Source organism: Cyanistes caeruleus, chromosome 11 (genome assembly GCF_971803275.1).
Source record: "Cyanistes caeruleus chromosome 11, bCyaCae1.hap1.1, whole genome shotgun sequence".
In the NCBI taxonomy this organism is placed as follows: domain Eukaryota; kingdom Metazoa; phylum Chordata; class Aves; order Passeriformes; family Paridae; genus Cyanistes; species Cyanistes caeruleus.
This window is the reverse complement of record NC_141711.1, coordinates 90,755-109,536: the sequence shown is the minus strand read 5'-3', so window position 1 is coordinate 109,536 and position 18,782 is coordinate 90,755. Positions and strand designations below refer to the sequence as shown.

The 18,782-nt window shown below is 46.5% G+C and overlaps 1 long non-coding RNA gene across 3 annotated transcripts; it reads left to right on the top strand.

The window, feature by feature from the left end:
* The first annotated feature begins 6,061 nt into the window (after positions 1–6,061).
* LOC111942577 (uncharacterized) lies at positions 6,062–12,837 on the top strand. 3 transcript variants are annotated; one of them, XR_015274884.1, is made up of 5 exons: positions 6,062–6,239; positions 6,441–6,770; positions 6,874–6,984; positions 10,374–10,495; positions 10,731–12,837. It is a non-coding gene; the product is annotated as an uncharacterized LOC111942577 (long non-coding RNA). The 3 variants fall into 3 exon arrangements; XR_015274883.1 differs by lacking the exon at positions 6,062–6,239 and having other exon boundaries at positions 6,249–6,585; positions 6,717–6,770; XR_015274882.1 differs by lacking the exon at positions 6,062–6,239 and having other exon boundaries at positions 6,249–6,770.
* The last annotated feature ends 5,945 nt before the right edge of the window (positions 12,838–18,782 follow it).

Sequence of the window (18,782 nt, the reverse complement as noted above, 5' to 3'; positions counted from 1 at the left end):
GTTTAAAACATACTACAATCAAACAAATGAACCCCCTCTAAGAAACAATAATCCAAATAGAAATATAAGAAACCTAACAAATTAGCTACATTACTGTACCCCAAACACACCAAAATAAACACTACATACTCACAATAATAAAAAACCATCACTAAATAAATAAAAACGTACCCTATACCTCACACTGCTACTGAAAACATCATCCTTAACCTCAAAAAACAAGCCCTTTAAAAACATAATACCCCTAAAAAATTAAATCAAACCATAAAACTCATTTCAAAAACAACCTTATCAACACCTAAACTAAAAAACATAATATTCAGTAAATATACCATATCCCCTACCATGCACCAAGTACAAAAAAAAACAAACAAAAAAACTACTAAAAACCTTCTTAAAAACATTAAATAAAAAAGTCTTTCAAATAGCAAAAAACATCTAGCAAAAGCCACCTAATTCATTAACACCCCAAACTCCACAAAGCAAACTAACCCTACCCAATCTAAACCCTGACATATCATTAACAAAACCAAAATCCCAGTAACAAATAAAAAAATGTATTTAAAAAAGCAATTAAAATCAATTCCAGGTTAAATAGAAAAAACTCCATAAAACTGTCTTAACTCAAAAACCAAATGACACATGATAAATAATACGAAAAAATAACACAATATGTACCTCAAAAAATATGTACCTCAAAAAAAATCTAAGCATTAAATAAAAAGTACGTATAAGCCTCACTTTTTATTCAATATCTCTACTCTTATCTGTCTATATATATAACTAATTTCCAAAAGAAACAAAACACCCCACACAAGTTATTTTCAAAAACAACATTCATTCCCCCACATCTTTCTCCAAACGATATTATCTACAACAAAACAAAAGTCTCCCTTACTTTGAATTAATTTTTAACAAACTAAAAAAACAAAATTGTCCAAACTATATATATTTTTTCTTTCTCCTCCATTCTAATGTACTCTAAACTAAAACCCAAAGACCAAAAACTCACACATCCAGCCCTTGGGGGTCTGGGCCTCAACACTTTGCAACACCAAAAAAACTGATATATAACTAAACAAACAAAACTACAACAAGAACTTTCTAAATTGACCATCTCTTCAAACAACAACTAATTTTATTATTTATTTTTCATTTTTTTATAATTATAAATACTTTACTCATTAAATAAACATTTTTTTCAATTTTCCTCCAAAGAAATCTCTTCCCAAACCAATTAAACAAAATAAAAAAAACACTTAAATTTTCTTTATTAAAAACCCCGTTCAAAACTTTTCTCCCAAATTTACCCTAAACCAGGAGAAATATCTACTGTGCAGTATACATATATCAATGTAGCATATAAATATAAATTTGATAAAAATAGACATTAAAAAAATGTTTGATTACCATTTCAGTTAAAGGGGCTCTTTGGTGTTTATTTGGTTAGAGGTAGAGCTTTTAAATAAGAAATATAGAAATTAAAATGTACAAATCTATAATAAATACATTAAGATATAGATATAAAAAAGAAATATAAGTAATATAAACATAGACATGTAGATTAATATTCAATATGAATAAGGTATGTATAGATGTTATATATGCTTATATGTTATATATGCTGCTTCACCCCCTACTGCAAGGTCACGGATGACAGCAACACCCCTGCCATGTTCACCAAAATCATATTGCCAATATTTCCAATAAATAGTACATACATCACGGCAGCCATGTAAATCCACCACACCTCATCAGCACATGTACACTGCTGTACCATCCACTAACCAACCCACACAGCCCTCCAAATAAACTACACCTCATCAGCACATGCATGGCACCATACCATCCACTAACCAACCCACACAGCCCTCCAAATAAACCACACCTCATCAGCACATGCACACTGCCGTACCATCCAATCACCAACCCACACAGCCCTCCAAATAAACCACACCTCATCAGCACATGCATGGCACCATACCATCCACTAACCAACCCACACAACCCTCCAAATAAACCACACCACACAGGCCCACCAAAACACACGTGGCACAGCATCCAGAAACCACACAAATGTACAGCACCGCGTTTGGCCAGAAATGCATGAGCACAACCATTTTTAACCACAAATAAATGCACATCACCATATTCAACCCAAAATGCATCTGCAGACCACCATATCGAACCAGAAATACACATGAACCACCATAGTTACCTAAAAATAAATGCACAGCACCAAATGTGAACCAGAAAAACACAACCACCACCATTCCACTGCTGCTGGAATGGAGTGGCCCTCTCAGGAGGATCCTGGTTGCTTCAGGGCTTTGCGTCCACAAAGGAAAGGCATGCAGAAGGCAACACCATCACCCCAGCCCTGTAGTCTAGACCTAGAAAGAGTTCCAATAAAGCAAGGTGCTGCTGTCCACGGCAGTTGGAGTTGTTCTGTGCCTTCTTTGGGGGTGAGGAGCAAAGGCTGGGGACAGGGTGGAGACTGGGGGGCTCCCGTGTCCCTTGGGGCACGCTGAGGTCCCCACCAGAGGGAGGGACACACTGTGCTGGAGGAGCAAGGTGAGCGGGGAATGGGGAGGGCTTTTGCTGGGTACCCTTGCCCAGAGGGGACCCCGAGCTGCCAGGAAATTCCCTGGGAGGGCTGGGTGCAGAAACCAAAAGCCTGTGGAGCTGTTCTGGTTTTTACAGTAGGTATTGGCACGGAACAGGAATTGACCTCTCTAAATTCCCTTGGAAAGGAACCCCCTCTCTGTGCACTCTCTCGTTAGGGTTTTGTTATGTCAGGAACGGCTGAGGGTTAAGAAAGTGGGTTTTGTCTTTCCACCTCTTACTTCCCTGTAAAATGGGAGTGTATAAAACATATCTGTGCATCCCTGAGGTATTAAAATGCACCGAGAGAAATTTCTGTGCCTAAGGTCCATAGAGACGAGCGCGTTCTGAACTCGGGGTTGAGTAGGGATTTATATTTTTGTCATTCTGACGTGTTAGCTGAATGAATTGGGAGAGTTTCCAAGAGAAAGAAATGCAAATTTCAGAAAGCAGAACATTAGAAAGAGAAATATATAAATATATACATGTAAAAATAAATGTAGGGAAGCTAGAGAGATCTATATATAGAGAGAGAGAGAGATAAAAAAAAAATAAATACAAGTAATCCAAGTCTAGACAAGTAGATTAATAATCAGTATGAAAACTATATGGATAGATGCTAATATAATATATTTTAATATCTGTTATGTATTATATCTGTGTGTATAAATAAAGAAGTTCAATATGATAGAAATAGATATTAAAAAGACTTAAATGAAGGGACTTTTTGTTTTTTATTTGGTTAGAGGCTTAGAGGCAGGGCATTTAAATGAATAATATAGAAATGAAAATATACACATCTATAATAACGAAATAAATATAGGGAGATAGATAGATAGATAGATAGATAGATAGATAGATAGATAGATAGATAGATAGATAGATAGAGCCATAAAAAAATATAAATACCAGTAATCCAAATCTGGACAAGATATTAAAAAGACTTAAATGAAGGGACTTTTTGTTTTTTATTTGGTTAGAGGCTTAGAGGCAGGGCATTTAAATGAATAATATAGAAATGAAAATATACACATCTATAATAACGAAATAAATATAGGGAGATAGATAGATAGATAGATAGATAGATAGATAGATAGATAGATAGATAGAGCCATAAAAAAATATAAATACCAGTAATCCAAATCTGGACAAGTAAATTAATAATCAGTATGAAAGCTATACAGATAGATGGTAATGTACTTTAATATCTGTTATGCATTATATCTGTGTGTATAAATATGGAAGATCAATATTATAGAAATAGATATTAAAAACATTTAAAATAAGGGTTTAATTGTTTTTTATTTGGTTAGAGGCTTAGAGGCAGGGCTTTTAAATGATTAATATAGAAATGAAAATATACACATCTATAATAAAGAAATATGGGGAGATATATATATATAAATTGAAATAAAAACAAATAAATACAAGTAATCTAAAACTAGACAAGTAGATTAATATTCAATATGAAAACTATATGGATAGATGTTAATATATTTTTATATTGATTATGCATTATATCTATGTGCATAAATATAGATAAATAGGATAGAAATAAATATTAAATACATTTAAATGAAGGGGTATTTTGTTTTTTATTTGGTTAGAGGCAGGGCTTACTAAGTTTTGATGGGGCGTTTTTTGGGGCGTTCCTCAGAGAAGAATTTTTGGAAGGGGGTTGCACACGTGGTTTCTTGCCTTGCCTCTCTGCACGTGCAGGGGAACCCCCCGCCCACCCTGGGCTGAGCTCTGCGGCAGTGCTGCCGCCTTGTGGGCATAGAGCAGTACTGCAGCTGTGCTCCGAGCCAGGTGGGGCGGGGCCGGGCAGGGCCGAGCTGAGCCGAAGCGGGCTGGAAAGAACCGAGCCGAACAGATCCGCGTCAGGACCGCCCCACCCCTGCAGGAGCCGGCCGGGAGGACCCCGGCAGAGGCGTTGACTCCAATGCCTGCCGTCACAGGCACAGCCGCCACCCAGCTACGGAGCCGCTGAGCCCCGCCGCCATCATCCTCGCCCCGGGAAAGGTGGCGGAAAATCGGGCGGAGTGCTTGGAGTCGGTCGGTGTCGGCAGGTTTTTCGTTCAGGCAAGTAAGACAGACGCGCTGAGAGTAGCGGGGGCCTTAATTGTGCCATAACAAAGATGGCCACTCAACCGGAAGTGGCTTCAGCCACAACAAAGATGGCAGCGAGGAAGGGCGGAAGTGATGTCACGCCACGCACAAGATGGCTCCCCAGTCATGGCCGGCTTGACCTTCCAAGGATGGTGGCCAAAAAGGCGGGAAAATGGAAGGACCCCGGGCGGTGGGTGCGTGCGCTCGACTGCCTGACAAACACCCTGGCACCGATGCCGCTCCGGCGCAATTTTCCGCGGCTTTTCCGGCCATGCGGACACGGGCTGTGCGCTCGGCGGTGCCGGGGCCGGGCACGAGCCAGTCAGGCGCCGACAGGCAGCGGTGAAGACGCCTCTCTCTGCCGGGGTCCTTGCCGCGGCCGCGTTCTGGGGCTTCTGGCACTTGCGATGACCCGTACCTTGCCACCGCTCCTCTCACTCCGTTCTCTCCCCCACGGCCCGGGAAAATGGCGGAAACCCCAATGGCATCGGGACCGAACGGTCGCTCCCCGGCTCTGGGACCGAAGCAGCCCGAGGAGGCGGCTGCTCTGTGTGCCGGAACGGTGAGAGCGGCGGGCGGGGCGGGGGCAGGTTATCAACCGAGTATATACCTGTAAGTATAAAGATGATCAAAATAGGTATTAAAAAATATTGAAGATAAAGGGGATGCTTGGTTTTTATTTAGTTAGAGGCAGGGCTTTTAAATAAATAAAAAAAATAAAAATAAATAAAATATTTAAAGACTGAATATATAAAGGTATAGAGAAATATATATATATAGACATATATATATGTAGGCGTAAAAATAAGTAATAGAAATATATACATATATATTGATTTATAATCTATAATATGATTTCTGTATATATAGATGGTAATATGATATATTTTAGGATATGTTATGTGTTATGTATATCAACAAGGTATATAAATATGATAAAAAATATGTATTAAAATATTTTTAAATACCGTTTAATATAAAGGGACTGTTTGGTTTTTATTAGGTTAGCTTTGGGGCTTTTAAATAAATACAACAAAAATAAAAAACATAGAAATGTATATTAAATATATAAAGATATAGACATATGTGCAACCAGAAAAGTAAAGATATATAAGTAATGCCAATATATACAAACAGATTTGTATTTAATATATATATTATATATATTGATTTTAATATATGTATTATATTTATAATAAATATATGTAATTAAAATGTATATAATATATTTAATATATAATAACATACGTATACATGTTAAAATAATATATTTTGATACTTTATATATTGCATGTCATATATAAATGAATATAGTATATAAATTTAAACATGTGTGATGGAAATAGATGCTAATCTGTTTTTTTTTTTAATTTTCATTGTTTTGGTATGTTTCTCGGAGGCAATCCTCCCCTTGCAGCTGCTGACAGCACTGAAAACCTGTGTGCTTCGTGGTGTCTATTGCCCAGCTGGAAACGATTCCCTTGTGTTTGGTGCATTAAGTCACACCGAGCTGTGTGGGATGGCAGGTGAGCACATTGCCCGACCCTTTTAGCTTTTCTGGCTCACACACAACTTCCTTTCCTTTTGGATATGGAAAACAGGGAAGAGAGGGTAGTGTGACATTAGCACTAATTTCTAGCAGATTTTTAACTGCCCCTGATGCTCGTTCATCTTTGCAGTGTGGGTTTTCATGCTGACAAATCCTCTGCTTTGCCTTCTGCTCACAGTCAGCTGGGCCCTTTATTGAACAGATTTATCTGCTACAAGGCTACGCAGAAGGATGGAAAGGAGGAACACAGGGGGAAAAAAAATAGCTTCAAGGCCGTGCATTGATCATCTGATGTACTCTAGAGACAAACATGGCTATCAGAGGTAACATGGAGCAGCCCTTCTGGCCTTTTCAGTTGTATTCAGAGAGATGTTTGCCTGCTGTGAATATCTGGGTGCTTGGAGTTCCCTCTGATTTCAACAAGCCCATCAATAATAAAACATTGTATTGATAGAACAAGATCTACTTCCGTGAAGTTGTGGCTCCACAGAAAAGCGGCATAAAGAAGGTAGCTGGTTTATTTGTATGATATGTAGCTTTTTTAGGATGTTTTGTTCTTTATATGGCATTAATTCCAAATACAAGCCTGTGAACTTTGTGTTCCCCTTTAGAGGCTGGTTCTGGGGTAAGGAGGAAACACGAGGCCTAAACACCTCTGGCTTGTCTGTCCAAGGATCTGCCTCAATTGTGGCTCCCATCCTTCTGAAGAACTCTTCAGCACAGTGAGTTACCTTCTATAACTATTTATTGTTGTATTGTTGTTGTGAGACCTCATTGCTGGGTGAGAGGACCAGGGGAAATTAAAGGCTGTATGCCACTGTTACTTCATCACTGAATTCTTGTACTCTGTTAAAATCAAAACAAAAGGGATTTACACTGTTAGAAACACATAACTGTAAGTTAAGGTAAAGGTCACAGTGCTAAAACCTAAGAGCAGATAGCGTTGAGCTCCTTTCTCTTCCCTCTCCGGCAGTTTTTGTGACTCCTGCCTCCAAGGTATCATCAGATATCCCCTAGATCTTGCAGTGGAAGAGATGCTGAACCACCAGCTGTTCCATATTCTACACCATGTGTCTTTTTACCATGCTCCTCTGAGAAGCATCTCTCCCTTCTCTGTTTCTTTGTAGACAAGAAGGGAGAAATTGGGATTGTCTTTGTTCTTTTGCCTGTTAATAAAAAGGCGGCTTGTGGCTGTGTGCAGTGGCAACTGCATCACAGAATCTTAGAGGTGATTATTCACAGGTTAAGGAAATAATTCCTTTTTTTGTCACTGCTGCACTGAATTTCATAGGCGTGTCTGTGGCTTGATGCCTAAGATATTTAAAGCAGGTTTTATTCTTACAGGGGTTTTGCACACTAAAGTGTCTGCCCAGGTTTTGTTTCCAAAAGTGAGGTATAGTGCTGGGTGTTTAATTTGGTATGTTACTTGTTCTGTTGTGTAAATAACTGCAGCGCCCTCCCTGTGCCTGTGTATTGCAGGGGCAGGCGAGCGCTGGTTATAAAGGTTATAATTAGGATTAATTAGGTTAATTAGGTTAATTAGGTTAATTAATTAGGATTAATTAGGTTATACTTAGATAATTAGGAATAAGCTGTTTAAGCTTGGATAAATGTTTAGAAATCATTGCTTAGATATTGCTGTGTAAAATGCTCACTTGCGGTAAGAGACTTCTCTAGGGTCAAGCTGTTCAGGTATAAACAATTTATTATAAGGGTAAAGAGAGGGGAGACCTTTGTCCACCACCAGCCTCGGCGTCCACATGGTCCAGGGGAGGGGAGAGAGCAGGGAGAGCAGGGAAGGAGAGGTTGGAAAAGGGGAGCGAGGGAGTAAGAGGAACAGAGGGAGAGCGGGGGAAACCAGGGAGGCTTAGGAGAGGGGGGAGACAAGAAAGGGGTAGGAGGGGAAAAACCAAGAGGGTAAGAGTAAGAGAGGGGAAGAGTGGAAGAGGTAAGAGAGGGGGAGAGGGGAGCTGAGAGAGGAGTAAAGGGGTAAGAGAGAAGAGCCAAGAGGTAAGAGAGGGGTTAAGAGGTAAGAGAGGGGTTAAGAGAGAGAGGTTTAAGAGTGAAAAGCTAAGAGAGCAAAGTTCTTGTCACAATCCAATGTATCTTTTTCTATAGTGAATATTCTAATTCCCAGTATCCAATCACTGTGAGATACACCCACTAAAGATTTTACATACAGTGTTGCATTTGAGGCTCTACAAGCTTTAAAAGTTCTTTCCTTGCTTCTTGGCCTTTGGGCTTTCTGTCAGCAGAAGGGCATTGTTTTATCAGCAGGGATTCTCCTTTAGCTGGCTAGGCTATTGTTCTCTGGTCATATAGTAACCAGTACTCTGTATCTTATGACTCAAAGCAGGCTTTCATTTCTACTTCGATTCTAGCCTTCTTTTTTCAGAATGTTCTGCCAAACAATCACATTCATAAGGTTTCCCTATTTCATCCTCCCCAACAGGCAGCGAGTTGTGCTGTGCTCTGATAATTCCATACCCAACCTGTTCCTCATTTCTTAAAGGTTCACTTCAGCCTTGAATCAGCAGGTCCCTAGGTCCTGCTTCCACAGGATCATCTGGGCCCAGCACCAGAGAAAAGGACTCGTGCCACTCCCAGTCTTCGTTGGACATGATCTCCACCTTAAACATGATGTGGGCCACACCTGACAACAGTTCAGAGACACGGGGCTTACTGTGCGAGTCAGAGCCTCAGCCACCACGTCACCAGCTCAGCTCCCTTCGGCTCTGCTGGCACCAAGGGCAGAGTTTGCAGGGAGGGGAAGAAGCAAAGACGTGACTGAGAACATTCAGTCAGCATCTCAGTCCCCCCTGCCCCGAGAGGAGGCAGCTCCCTGTGAGCTCCCAAGGCCCCCTCCCATCCCTTCTCCTCCCCGACCTTCTTCCCTCCCTCCTGCACCACGAAGAGGGGGCTGGTGCCGTCGGAGACGGTGAGGGTGAAGCGGTCCCTGAGCGCGCTGCCGCCGCGGTGGCTGTAGCTGCCGCGCTTCTGGTAGATGTCATCCGTGGTGAAGGTGGTGGCCTGCAGAGGACGCTGCCTGCGGCCGCTGTGCTCCATCAGCCCGTGCCGGGGCGGCTGCACCGCCCCGAACATCAGGGACTCCACCTGTGCCCGGACATGGAGGGGCAAAGCTGGGGACACAACCTCAGGACACTGCCCTTCCAGCTCAGGAGAGCTGGACAGGGATTCTGGCCAGGCAGCTCCCCTGTGTTGGTGTTCCCAACACAAGGGTTAGCACAGAACATTCCTGGTTTGGTTCTCCCTGAGCCCCGCCCTGTCCTTGTCCCTCTCTCAAGAGATTTTGTTTTGTAGGTGTCTCCCTATAAAACAAGGCACATCCCACCGAATTCCTGCTTCAGCTGATCTGAGACAGCTCCCACCCACCCCTGTGCCTGCTCCACGAACACTAGAGCAGCCCCCAGTCCTGCAGCCATTCCGGGCAGTGTGTCCCTTGCTACTTCTGCCAGGGCAAAAACCTTTGGGGCAGGATTTTGGCTCAGGCAGCCAGATCTCTTGCTGCAGGGGAAACAGCAGTGAGATAGAGCCAATGTTAGACAGCTCAGCCTCTGGCCAGACCCAGGAAGAAGAGGAAGTGCCATTTCCATCCATGCTGAGCATAAATTCAGCGTTAAGTCTTTAAACACAAGCCCAGGTGTGCAGCACAAGAGGGGAGCAAGGAGGCTGGGGGTGGTCCTGCCTTACCTCTGTGTCAGCATCTGTCGCTTTGAGCTCAAACTCCATGATGGTTTTTCTCACCCCTTCCTGAACTGTCATCCCAAAGATTTGCACGATGGGCAAGGAGTCATCCACGGGGTTTATGGTGATGTCAAATGTCTGGCTCACCTGGGACAGGAAGAAAAGCTTCCCTTGCCGAATTCAGCCTTCCAAGAGTGTGACTTCACCGCAAGAGCACAGCGATCCCCAGTTTGGGTCTCTTCATTTCAGCCTTGTCTGAGCTGCTAAGCCCAGATCACTTCTTTATCCCTCCCCACTCATTAATTCTCCCTCTTTCTGTGATATTTATGGACATCCACTTTCCCTCCCTCTCTCACTCAGTTTTTCCCCTCTCCCTCTATGTGCAGCTAGACTTCTTCTCTTTCAGAAAACAGGAAAAAGGCATTTCTCCAGGGGCTGGATGTCGTCAGTACGCTGTCAGTGCACTGAATCAAAGCTGAGCTCCAGGAACAGCTGGCAAGCAGCTGAAAACCAGGCACTCAGCTCTTGGTGAGCCCACAGGGCAGGTGTTCCCTGTTCCTGTTCCCTGCACAGGCCTTGCTGCCTTCCTGACCTGAGGGATGTGGGAAATCCCACAGCAGGTGAAGGAGGAACAGCCACATCTGCCCACTCAGGCAAAAGTCAGGCTGGGACTGACCTCGTTTGTCCCATCAGACACTTTTCTTTTCATCTTTTTCTTTTTTCTTTTCTTTTTCACTTTTCTTTTTTCTTTTTCACTTTTCAGGACATCAGACCTTTTCTTTTCATCAGAAAAGGTGAAGGCATCCGTGTGCTTTTCCTCCTCACTGGTGTGGATGTACTGGATGCTGCCAGAGGCTAAGTCTGCCTGGCTGAAGGAACTAATTCTTGTCCCTGGAAAATGAACAACAGGGAGGAAATGTGCAGCAGAAAGAGCAAGGCAGGGAAAAACTACAGGAAGCAGGACATATTTAGGCATGAGGACTCGGTTTTGGCTGGTTCTGATCCAAGTCAGGCTGCCCCGTGAACCCTCAGCTGAGCCAGGGATTTAGCTGGCACAGAGCCTCCTAAAATTTCCTTCTCAAAAAGAAGTCCAGGCTTCTTTTCATCTCCTCCTGTTGGGAGTGGGCCTCCTGGGGCAGAGAAGCTGGGAGAAAAACTGTCCATGTAACACTTGGATTGTCGCTGCTGGGCAGGACTAACCCAACCGTGGCATCACTGGGGATGAACCGAAGGCCTTCTGGCCTCACAGCAGTTTTCCAAAATGCCTTCCAAGGATCTCTTCTCTCTGCCCTTCCTTATACCCCTGCATTTAGTACCCAGTCCCATTTTCAGCACTGATTTATAGTGACATCTTTACAGCCCATTAGGTGTGACACAGCCACAGAAAGGTACCTGACAAGCATTACAAAAAACACTTGAGCATTTTTAAATCTCTTTGCTGCGTTCAACAGTTTTTACTGCTGCTGTCAACCAACATCCTGACAAGAAGTTTGCCACCAATATATCACACTAAATGGCTGCTGACAAGTGCTGGCCACAGTACAGAAGACACCAGGATCTGATTTAAATAAATGACCCACAATGGAATGATCAGCTAATATTTCCTCAGAGCTCATCAGCTGGAAAGGTTTGGGTTCTCTTTTGAACACTTCAGTACTCTCTCCTTAGGTTTAGGTCATTTAAATCATTACAGCTACTTCTCAGTCTGTGACTCTGTAGCCTTATTGGTCCCTCACAGACATGAAAAAGCAGAGAAATCAGAATCATCATCAGATTTTAAATAACAGGAAGAATAAAGCCCTTAATTCAAGTCTCCAAAGTACAAGATTCACTGGTTAGTTTGCAATTTAGACAAAGATACTGCAAGTTTTTAATTTACTCTCACAGCAGGGAGTAGTTTGCTTATTATAACTCATTCACTATTCCTGCCCTTTCAACATCTTTTTGTGAGAAGATGAGGCAAACCACACACCCAAACTGAGCTGTACAGGGACCATCTGCATCTTGAAAACACAGAGCAGATATTTCCGCTTTCATCTCACGTTAACGAGAAATCTAAAGTTAAGAAGAAATACAACCTTAGATGAATATAATAAAATCAGAAGAGCGTATTTTATGACACCACAGATCAAGATTAATTCATCAGGGAGAGGCAGCACACTCACACAGTCAGCAGAAAAAAAGCAGGGTGGAGCTGCTCCCACTCCAAGGCAAGAGCCTGCAAGGCCTATCCTTTGGGGACTCGTCTTTTGTGTGAAGGCACATTGTCTAGCAGAGGAAGAGGTTGGTACCTGGTGGAGCAGGGCCAAGATTCCATTTTCCCCAGGCAGCTCCCCCTGCATGCTGTAGCGCTGGCCAGGACTGGGAGAGGAGGGGGAGTGTGTTCAGCACTGCTGCTGGAACGGAGTGGCCCTCTCAGGAGGATCCTGGTTTCTTCAGGGCCTTGCTTTTCCACTGGTTTGTGTCCACAAAGGAAAGGCATGCAGAAGGCAGCACCATCACCCCAGCCCTGCAGTCAGGAGTCCATCAGCTTTCCCCACAGTGAACGTGGTTAAGGTCTCCTTAACCAAAGGAAAACTCAGCACCACTACAGATGTACACAACAGCAATTTATCCACTGGGGCCCTCCGACACACTTTGCCCATTATGTGTCCAGAAGACTCCAAGTACTGACTTTACGTGTCCACAAGCGTGGCCAAAGCCACACATACAGAGCAACACCTAGTTCTCACGGTGTACCAAGAGAAACAAAGATTTAATAACATTATTTCTTAGACAACTGTTGGGGATGAAGTCAAATGTAAAGAAAAAATGGAAATGTAAAAAATCATGGATGTCAGTGCACACGGATACAAAGTTTCTGCTTTTGAGCTCCGCAGATGTTTTATTCTTTCCTCTTTCCCTTCTTGTGTGAGCTGCCTTTGAGTCAGTTATGTTATGTTGAGCTCTTGTGGGCACAGAGCGGTACTGCCGCTGTGCCCCGACCGGGGCCCTACCCCGCTCCGCTGGGTGACGGGGGGGAGGCGGCAGCGGGAGCTACGGCAGTTCCGCGGCTGCCGAGCCTGGGGAGGAGTGAGCGGGGCGGTGTCTGTAAATAGCAGGGAGGGGTGAAATAGCGTTAAGTGTGTAAAGTGACACGGCCGGGAGCAGGGACACGGCGCTAAAAGGAGCGGCGGCCGTGCAGGCCGGCGGCTAAGAATAGCAGCAGTGGCGGGTGGCAGATCAGTTTCAGCTTCACAGACGGACTGCGGGGAGAAGGACGGTGAGCAGCGGACCCGCAGCAGGAGAGGGGCGGGCACTTAGGTATTTTGCTAAGGTGTTTACCTCGGCCAGCACCTAATCGGGCAGTCCAAGTCCTCGCAGAAGAGGAACCGCTGCGAGGGAAGAGGCGCTCAGAGCCCGCAGCGAGCTGTGTACGCCCTCCCCACCGCCGCTCCCTGCTCCGCGCTGCCATCGCAGATTTGCGAGCTGGCACCACACCCGGGCGAGCTGGCGGCTACGCCCCTCCCCGCCCCCTGCCCCGAGTGCCGCTGGGGCGCTCCGATAGAGGCTCTGCGGGGGCCTTTTAGGCGGGACGTGGGCAATAGCGAGGGCCGGAGAAGGGGACGGGAGTCTGGCGAGCGGGGCTCAGGGCGACTGCGGACCCTGCGAGCACCCCTGGCTCCGCCCAACTGAGCGCCTCGCGCTCCCATGGGCCGCAGCCTCAAAGCTTCCGCCAATCCCGGCCCGCCTTGCTCCGCTCTGGCCAATCACAGCTGCCCTTTGAATCCAGGCGCGGTCCCGCCAAGCTCAGCCCGCTCAGTCGCGGCCCGGTCCCGCTCCCCCGTTTTGCTGGTGTGCCGCTCCGGCCGCTGTCGCTTTGGGAGCCGGCGGAGCCGAGCTGCCGCAGCCCCGAGAGGTGCTGCTGGGTCCCGGGAGGGTGGGCGGGGGCTCCCCGTTCAGGTCCCGGCCGTAATTTCGCCCAAAGAAACGGGGAGAAGGGGGGAGAGCGGGGCGGATCGCGGGAGCGGAGCGTGAGGGGACAGCGGGGGATCGCGGAGGCGAGCGCGGCGGGAACGGGCGGGCTGGGATTGGCGGGCCCGGCGCTGCCTCGGGCTGTGATTGGCTGGGCTGGCCGGCCGTGGGCTATAAATAGCGTGAGCTGGAGGGGTGCGGGCGTTAGTTCGGCGGCGCGGCGGCAAGCGGGAGAGAGGAGGAGGAGGCGGCGGCGGCGGCGGCGGCGGCGGCGGCGGCGGCGGCGGCGGCGGCGGCGGCGGCGGCGGCGGCGGCGGCGGCGGCGGCGGCGGCGGCCCTGCGCCGGTGAGGTCGGGCGCCATGCCCGCGTCTGCCGCGGCCAGCATCTGGGGGCTGGCGGTGTCCTGGGGCGGCGGGGCCGGTCGTGGCTTTCTGCCACGTCCTGGGCTTTTCGGGCGGCCGGAGGCGGGTGCGGGGTCTGGAGTGGCACAGGGAGACGAGCAACTGCTTCTACGGAACAGAGGAGCTGTTTTGTAGTTTCTGGATTGAAGATAATGTTTAAAATATCAGAAATAAAGCTGGGATTTTTTGGTTTTTATTATTTTAGTTTGACTTTATTTAAAATAATAACGGTTTTCTTTATTACATTGCTTTGCTTTGCTCGTTCTATTAAAATAAGAAAATTATTATAATTACTTTTAACAAGATATATTGTTATCCTTATATGTATTAGTTTAACTAAGTCTTAATAAATAATGATTAAATATTATCTACTATTATTAAATACTATTTGTTAATCATTAATTAAATATTCATTATTTATAAGTTTATTATTTACTAATTATTATTTAAGACTATTAAATATAAAATATCTATCAATAATTAATTAAACATTTATTATTTATTCGTTAGCTAATATTATTTATTGATTATTAATTAAATATTAATTAAATATATGTTAATTATTAATCAATTAACTATTGAGTAATTAGTTCATTATTATTTCTTATTATTAATTAAACGTTAATTAACTTAATTAATTGTTAGAATTAATTACTTTAGGGGCTTTTTTGCTGGATAGCTGATGTTAATTCAGTAGAGATTGTGGGGCTGGGGCTGAAACACCCGTTGTGGGACCAGTGGAGACATAAAGCCCCAGGGTGTGGAATAAAGACCTTGGCACTGGAATCATGCCTAAACCAATGTGGGGCAATGGAAATACTGAGGCTGGAGCTGGATAAATGCCATGGGGGAAGGGGATGGAGCTGCAGCTCAGGGCCTGCAGGAGGTGCCTGGGGGATTAGCAGCCCCTGTCTGCTGGTACCAAGGAGAGTCTGAGGGTCTGGGGGCTGGGAGGGCTCCAGGGCCTGAGAACCAGCCCAAGGGCACCTTTTGGGATGGGGGAGCAGGGGCCCAATGGCTATTCCCAGCCCCTGGTAATGCCTGGGGGGGGTGAGGGGGGGCCTTTGGGCAAGTGCTGGGCTGAGACCCAGGGGGAAGGGGAAGGTACCTGTTGGGCTAGAGGCTTCAAGTGTCCCCAAAGTTGGGCTCCCATTAGGGTGGGTAGGGCAATATCTAGAGACATTGAAGTGACAATAATAACTGACTTGTGGCCTTATCAACAGCCCTGGGTTGCAGTGAGAAGCAGGAGCAGCTTTCAGCCACCAGTAGTGGGAAGCTGAAGAGCAGGAACTGAGGAAGCAGAGCTGGAGCAGACAGAAACATGGTAGGGTTTAGGGTAAAACTGTTGTGGGGCTGGGATAAGGAATATGGAGCTGGGATGCAAACTGCATGGCTGGAGCTGAAATCAGTGTAAGGGCTGGGATAGGGCCTTGAAGAGCTGTTCCTCCAGTAAGGATGGTCAGGTTGGGGTTGGAATGTGGGTTCAAGAGCTAAGCTCAAACCACAGAGCTAGAGCTAAAACAGAAATCCTGCCTGGAGAGCCAGAAAGCAGCATGATGTGGCAATGCTGGGAAGATGAGGAGGCAGAAGTGCCGCACAAGAGCTGGCAGTCAAATAAAGCTTGTGGGACTGAAGCTGGAATCACTGGGGCTGGGATGGGGACAGCTGCAAACACTGTTCTGAGGGCATAGTGACTGTACATGTGGGAAGCAAGCATAGAATGGTACACAACGGGGCAGGCTGTAAATACAGTAAAGATTACTATGGGGTTGGAGTGGCATTTCTCAGCCTGGAGGTGAAACCTCAGAGCTGGAACCAAGAACAAAGACCCTTTGTCTCAACCTGGAGCAGCTTCACCAAGCAGAGAGGGGGGAAAAAGAAGCAGATGTGGAGCTGGAAGAAGAGAGCTTGCAGTGAAATAAAGCTTGTGGGCCAAGAGCTGAAATCACTGGGGCTGGGAAAGGGCTCTCCAGGGCAAGAGCTGAAATCAATGTGGGCTGGGATAGGGACTGATACTGGGATTGCCACTGTAGGATCTGTGTGCTGGAATCACTGTAGGCCTGTGGTATGGGTGTTGGTGCTGGGTCCTGTGATTGGAAATAGAACAAGATGGGTAGGGGCCAAAATAATGGCACCGTAACATGGGAGCTGAAATGCTGGTAGTGCCAAGGTTTTGCCTGCGTCTTTGATAGCCACTGTAGCGCTGCGGCTGAAATCACTGTGGGGCTGGGACATTGACTGTGGGGTGGGCTTCTAGGCCCTAGGGTGGGAGCTGAAATGTTGCTGAGCTGGAGACAGGAGGAAGATCCTGCGCCTTATACCTGGAGAAGTTTAGCCAGCAGCATTGAAGAAACACGCATCTGGAGCTGGAAGAAGAGAGCATGCAGTGAAATAAAGCTTGTGGGCCAAGAGCTGAAATCACTGGGGCAGGGAAGGGCTCTCCAGGGCTAGAGCTGAAATAACTGTGGGGCTGGGATAGGGACTGACAATGACATAGCCACTGTAGGATCTGTGTGCTGGAATCACTGTAGGCCTGTGATATGGATGTTGGGGCTGGGTCCTGTGATTGGAAATAGAACAAGATGGGTAGGGGCAAAATAATGGGAGTGTAACACGGGAGCTGAAATGGGTTCGGCTTAGGGACTTTGCCTGCGTCTTTGACAGCCACTGTAGGACTGGTGCTGAAATCACTGTGGGGCTGGGATAGGGACTGATAATGGGATTGCCACTGTAGGATCTGTCTGCTGGAATCACTGTAGGCCTGTGATATGGATGTTGGGGCTGGGTCCTGTGACTGGAAATAGAACAAGATGGGTAGGGGCAAAATAATGGGACTGTAACACGCTAGCTGAAATGGGTTCGGGTTCGGGACTTTGCCTGCGTCTTTGACAGCCACTGTAGGACTGGTGCTGAAATCACTGTGGGGCGGGGACATTGACTGTGGGGTGGGCTTCTAGGCCCTAGGGTGGGAGCTGAAATGTTGCCAAGCTGGAGACAGGAGGAAGATCCTGCGCCTTGTACCTGGAGAAGTTTCTGCCAGCAGCATTGAAGAAACACGCATCTGGAGCTGGAAGAAGAGAGCATGCAGTTAAATAAAGCTTGTGGGCCAAGAGCTGAAATCACTGGGGCTGGGAAGGGCTCTCTAGGGCTAGAGCTGAAATCACTGTGGGGCTGGGATAGGGACTGACCATGACATAGCCACTGTAGGATCTGTGTGCTGGAATCACTGTAGGCCTGTGATATGGATGTTGGGGCTGGGTCCTGTGATTGGAAATAGAACAGGATGGGTAGGGGCAAAATAATGGGACCGTAGCAGGGGAGCTGAAACGCGTTAGGGATTTTGCCTGCGTCTTTGATAGCCACTGTAGCGCTGCTGCTGAATTCACTGTGGGGCGGGGACATTGACTGTGGGGTGGGCTTCTAGGCCCTAGGGTGGGAGCTGAAATGTCGCCAAGCTGGAGACAGGAGGAAGATCCTGCGCCTTGTACCTGGAGAAGTTTCTGCCAGCAGCATTGAAGAAACACGCATCTGGAGCTGGAAGAAGAGAGCATGCAGTTAAATAAAGCTTGTGGGCCAAGAGCTGAAATCACTGGGGCGGGGAAGGGCTCTCCAGGGCTAGAGCTGAAATCACTGTGGGGCTGGGATAGGGACTGACAATGACATAGCCACTGTAGGATCTGTGTGCTGGAATCACTGTAGGCCTGTGATATGGATGTTGGGGCTGGGTCCTGTGACTGGAAATAGAACAAGATGGGTAGGGGCAAAATAATGGGACCGTAGCAGGGGAGCTGAAACGGCTTAGGGATTTTGCCTGCGTCTTTGATAGCCACTGTAGCGCTGGTGCTGAATTCACAGTGGGGCTGGGACATTGACTGTGGGGTGGGCTTCTAGGCCCTAGGGTGGGAGCTGAAATGTTGCCGAGCTGGAGACAGGAGGAAGATCCTGCGCCTTGTACCTGGAGAAGTTTCAGCCAGCAGCATTGAAGAAACACGCATCTGGAGCTGGAAGAAGAGAGCATGCAGTGAAATAAAGCTTGTGGGCCAAGAGCTGAAATCACTGGGGCTGGGAAAGGGCTCTCCAGGGCAAGAGCTGAAATCACTGTGGGCTGGGATAGGGACTGACAATGTCATAGCCACTGTAGGATCTGTGTGCTGGAATCACTGTAGGCCTGGGATATGGATGTTGGGGCTGGGTCCTGTGACTGGAAATAGAACAAGATGGGTAGGGGCAAAATAATTGGACCGTAACATGGGAGCTGAGATGCAGGCAGTGCCAGGGTTTTGCCTGCGTCTTTGATAGCCACTGTAGCGCTGGTGCTGAATTCACAGTGGGGCGGGGACATTGACTATGGGGTGGGCTTCTAGGCCCTAGGGTGGGAGCTGAAATGTTGCCGAGCTGGAGACAGGAGGAAGATCCTGCGCCTTGTACCTGGAGAAGTTTCAGCCAGCAGCATTGAAGA